The following is a 5933-nucleotide window of genomic DNA, read 5'->3' as shown; positions in this document are numbered from 1 at the left end:
CCCCCCCCCCCCCCCCGCCCCAAACACGGAACAATATAAATAGAGTTAGAAAAGATAAGAGAGACAAGTTCAGAAAACAGTGAAGTTGATTTTGATTCCTAGGCATATCTTGTTGTCTATATCAATTGGATGGTTACAATGTTCAGAGAGAGAGAAAAAAAAAAAAACTATAATACTAACTACACACATCATCAAACTACATAACCTTTCAATCTCAATTTATAAACGGTCTGTTCATGTCCCTCACCAAGCTCAAACCCCTATCTCTCATTCCCTTTTATATATTATACACAGTAATCTTTCATTCCCTTGATTTTAACATTTTCGCAACTTCTTAATCATGCAACACCTGGGAGATAATATATAATGTTACACACAAAATCATCTCAATCCGATTCTCTATTCTCACTTACTGTAGATCAATGCTATACAATCAAACAAACACATCACATCGCTTATTGGGGTTCACTTTGGGGTTACCCTTTCTCATCATTACAATGAATTCATCATAGTTGATCCGTCCATCCTATAGGCATTGGTAATAATTTTAACTATCAGTAATTTTATATATTCATTATCTATACCTAACAACAGATGGTATGGGTGCATTATACCATTTTTAAACTACACATTTAAGATTTGAAAATCAAATAGTAATTCTTCATTGTCTAAGCAAAGACTATTTTTTTTTAAATAATCTGTCTAATTTGGTGTACACTCAATGAATTAGAATTTAGAGGTCACAGCTTCCTAGGATGTTCGTAGGTGAAATGTAGAACTAAATATGTATTATTTTATTTTCTGACTGTATATTACTTACATTATTAGAATCAATTTTCAGAAATAATTTTCTTTATGTCTTTGTTATCATTCATGTAAAACTTGCGGAGTGCTTCCTCCAACTCTTCTGTTGTAATATACTTAAAATTTTTCAGAGATAGATAGTTTTATTCTTCTTATACTACTAATATCTATAATAGACCTCGCAACCATGGAATATAATTAATGACAAGAGTGTTTGGAACATAAATTGGACACGAAAAATATTTGAAATAATTATTCAAATATAATTTATTTAAAGGAGGAGTAATCCCAGAAAGTCATTGGAAACTCATACATTTCCAATGACTCAAAATTTTCGGACTATAATCAATGTTACATTTGAAGCAACTTGAATGATGATCCATCTACACTGAGAAGTATGTCAGGTCCTTTCCAATTAACATTACAACTTAAGTTTTTTGTTTCACAATGTTCACTGTTCTTTAGTTCCTCAGACGGCACCATACAATAAGATATGTGGAGTGGTTTTTTTTAACTCAATTCCAAAGTCTCCTGCCTGAAAGATTTTGAGAAGAAGGGATCTTATCAATCGTGTTCTTCTTGTTGCTTCAACTAAACCATGGTCTTTTTTGTTTACTTGACAATGGGTATATAAACACTTCAATGGCATCTTGAGTATATTTTTGGGTCATTCAATTGATTATTTCATTATCTGTTAACTTTTTGGTCCTAGAATGTGTTGATTCATGTATTTTGTGCCCTTTCAGAAATAATTAATGCATTTCAGCCTTCCAGAACTTGAAACAATGTTGTATGTGGGATAAGTTGATTGATTTCTGGTTTAACTATGGGTCATGCTCTCGAAAACATAAACATGGTGCATTTGAGCTTGGTAGAGGCATGACCTTGTGTTGCCTCTGACTTAAGGGTTGAGGGAGACATGGTGTCCGTTATAGATTCACAAGTGGGATTTCTTGGTGAGTGTTGAATTTGATCTATCATCATGAGTTATTTTCTGAAGAATGCAATAGCTTATATATAACAAACATTATGAACCATCAGACAAAGATATTCACAGGCTTCTTGTAGTTTATGAGGTGAACCAGCTGCCAAACAAATTCTGGTTTTCTTTGGGCTTGGATCTGTTCCTAAAATTCACAAAGAACTATAATGTTCCATTAGTGAAAGATCTTCACAGGCTTCTACTGAGAAATGTGTGGCACTATGTAAGGAGAAGGTAATCTGGTTGCTTGACTTTTGATGCTAGCTAATGGATCTCAAGAAAGAGGATACTACTAATACTATATCTCATTTATTGAAATGGTTTTTCTCTGAGGTAGTTTTGATGTAAATTTCCTAGAATGGATATAGTTTTAACCAGTGAAATTTCTAGATCGTTAATAGCAAAGGGTGATTTCTTCCTCTAGTAAGGTAGAATTCTACATTATGTGTTGCTAGTGGGATCTCTGTACACAGCTCTGTTCAATGTTGATCATTCATTCCAGTAGGCCATCAATTAGGCCTTGATGGAGCAAGCATTGTAGCTTTGGGTTGGCCTAGTACGAGACCACTTCAATTCAGCTGGACTGAAAATCAGATTGAACCAACCGATTAACACCCCCTATTGGAATGATTAATATTGAACAGAGTATAAGTGTAGCTTGAAACTTAGAAAGGGTCATCAATTACTGATGAAAGGTTGGTTGAGGATTCTAAGCTACAGGGATTGGAGGCATATACTTCATATCGCCTAGCGACCCCAAACAACCCCAACAGTAGTATCACATATCATCTCAACAGGCTAACCGAGCTTTAAGATCTCAAAATGGTGGCCTATCTAGGCTGATACAAGCCTTTTCAATGTCTAAATGGTATGTTGATTGTGTTCACAACTTGAAGTTCAAAGGTTTCAAGGGTTGTAATTGGTTTTAATGTCAATATAGGCTGATGAAATGAAATCAATCAACCAAACAACCTTCAGAGTTAATCAAGTTAACAAGAAATATAGTCCCTACTTCCATAAATCAGGCACCATTACTCAGAATCACCACAGCCCCCATACCAAGATGCACAATTCACCATATTATTAAATTTAACAAGATTGAGTTGTTGAATTAAATTTAACAAGTCACACGAGAAAGGGATAAAATGGTCACCAATAAGTCTCATCTTTTGCATATATCTCCTAAAAGGAAATTATTCAAAGGATCAAATAGAACTAAAATGAAAAGAAAAATATCAGATTACACATAAATAGGGCATCCCCTACTCAGATAAAAAGGAATATGGGGACATGTTTATGGCATTTAAAAGGGAAATGGAGATAAACCAAATTAAAATTTAGAAACCATGGCTTGAGTATAATATGTGAAGTAGAGGATCTTACTCATAAATAAGGGAAGTTTATATCCTCTTTAACTACACAGTAGATAACAAGAAACCAGTGGTAACGAGACTCCTTGCAATCAACCCAGCCCCTCAAACAGGGCTCCAAATCTCAGGAGAAATTAAGAACATGTTTGTAATCCCCAACTCTATCAAATCCAACCCAATAACAGACCCAAAAGTCGAAGATTGAAGAAAAACAAATTCTGCAATTATGTCTGCTGTAGGAGAGAGAAAAGGCCAGATTTTCAGTTATTGCAGCAGGGTTTTGGGTTGGGATTCTTCAGGGAGGGTCATCCAGAAATAGCAACTCTAATCCCTAAGTTTGATAATGAGTGGGAAAGGTATGAAAGAGATTCAACAAATCTCTCACCACTCGGTTGACTCGTTAACAACAGGTAAATCAAAAAAACAGAGAAACAATAAGAAATGGGGAAGAAGAATATTACAGGAGGTGTATGGATTTAAGAAGCAAAGGAGAAGAAGAAGAAATAGAAGAGAAGAAGACGAAATAGAAGAGAAGAAGAAGACTTTACCTCTCTGTATAGGGGGTCTAGAAAAACCCTAAAATTTGTCCCAATACCTGCTCTGTGATTACAATAGATGAACAAGAAGGAGAAGATGTTAGAATACAAGAAGAAAGAGGTTAAAAGAGATGAAAAAGAAGAAGGAGAAGAAGAGCCGAAATCGAAATTACCTGCAGAGGAGATTCCACAAGGGGGCGAGCTCCTTTTTCTCCTTCTTCTCTCCTCTCTCTGTGCAAGTTCCAAACTATTTGAAACCAGAACTTTGTTTAGCTAATCGATCTCTGTCTCTGGTAGAAAAGAAAAAATGAAGAAGAAGAAGGAGAAAAAAACCCCTAAATTTCACACAAACCCTCTCTGTGGTTACAATAGATGAAGAAGAAAGAGTTTGAATAGAAGAAGAAATGAAGAAGAAGAAGGAGAAGAAGGAGAAGAAGGAGGAGAGGCAAAGCACAGACCTGAGGTGAAGAACCGAACTGGGCGCTCTCTTTCTTTCCTCTCTGCTATCCTCTCTCTACCGCGGACAATCGGGAACGATCGTTCCTCCCTCTATTAATTTGGAACGAAACTTGGCCGACGGAAAAGCCTTCGAGCGTTTCATCAAATTAGGCAATTTTCGTTTCTTGCGGCCCTGACAGTTTCGAAAAAACTGGAACGGACCCTAAACATGCCCAATGGTTTTCAGCGTTTTTTCGTTCTATTAACACGAAAAAACGCTAGAAACGTTTTTTATGAACTATACCAAACGGCCTCTTAGATTTGGCAATGTGAAATAGTTCCTCAGTTTAGATTTTTGCGATTCCCATTGTGTTTATACACCTCATGTTGATTTTTATAATGTTGCATGCATAGCCAACACGAGGAACATACGTCATAGGACTTTCGCCTAAGCTCAAGAGGCATCGGCACACACTTTCAACCACAAATGGCTCTGTACGGAGACGGACGAACAAAATTGGTTGATTTCTTCGATAAGAACATAGACTTGAGGAAGCACGTGATGATTTAGAAGCTCCACTATTTTGGGGTTTAAGGCCTTCAATTGCAATTTGAAAGGAGAGCACATTGGCGACGACGACCATCACCACATTACGAGTGTAGATACCTAGTTTTGTCACCTTCCTCTGACTATGATGATTTACAGGATATGGATGCGTTTGTTAGATCAAACACTAAGAAACACGAATAATAAAGAGACAATAGATCCGTACGACATAGAGATTTAACGAGGTTCACACACCAGGGTGGTGTGCTATGTCCTCGGGTGAAGAAAAAGATTCACTATGCAGAAGAGAGATTACACCCTAGCAGTGGCGAGGAAAAACTCGCCCTGAAACCCTAGCTGCTTGAAAACCCTAGAATACGATGACTTTATCAACAAGCAACAGTACTTTATATATATACACCAAAATCGTGGATCGACCCATCGGGTCGAAGTCGATCCAGTTGAACCATACCACGGGGGCTACGCCCCTGCACCCCCATACGAGATCAGTGATGGACTCCAAGCTTGGGCCTATCAGCCCAACCCCTCTGCTTCCATCACAGATCTCATAAAAATCCCCATTCAGGTCGCCACCAAATATATGTCGGATCAGGTCAATCTTCAAAACGGGTCAAGAATTCGAGACAAGCTTAACATATACGACTATGCTTTCCATCGACAAAGAAAACCTTCTAAAGCAACCTAGACCCAGCTCGAAAACTCTATCTCCGTCCCAAGTCCAAGACTCGAGAGCCAAACCCAAAACCCTAACCTGGATAAATCCAACCTTTGGAGGGGGGTTTGATCATAACGTATTATATGTTGAGGAATCGGGTCTAAGTACTCTCTAGAAGTGTGGGAATAGCATAAAGAAGGATTATCAAGCATCCCCAAACGAGCAGAGGGGTGAAAGCCCTTCCTTGTGAACCCATAATCATCTCAAACCGGCTGAGAACTATGTAGTCTTTTGCCCATACTTGCATTTAGGGTGGCGATAGGTAAAGAAGTGTGCTTTATCCATCGGTAAGCTAAGAATGTTACGACAATTTTGAGGAAAATAACATCTTAGCTACAAAAGAAGAAGATGATCCACCTCCAACATCCTTCTACCAGAGGAAAGATACTTAAACAATACCAATATTGTGTCAGGAGGAACCTATCTTGACCTGACCCATATATTTTCTAGTGGTCAAGTGGTCGAAACAGTCTCTTGACATTTTAAGGATAAAACTGCGACTCTCACGGGTTCTCACCTC

Source organism: Macadamia integrifolia, chromosome 7 (assembly GCF_013358625.1).
Source record: "Macadamia integrifolia cultivar HAES 741 chromosome 7, SCU_Mint_v3, whole genome shotgun sequence".
Taxonomy (NCBI): Eukaryota; Viridiplantae; Streptophyta; class Magnoliopsida; order Proteales; family Proteaceae; genus Macadamia; species Macadamia integrifolia.
The sequence above is the reverse complement of the archived record's forward strand: the minus strand, read 5'-3'. Positions refer to the sequence as shown.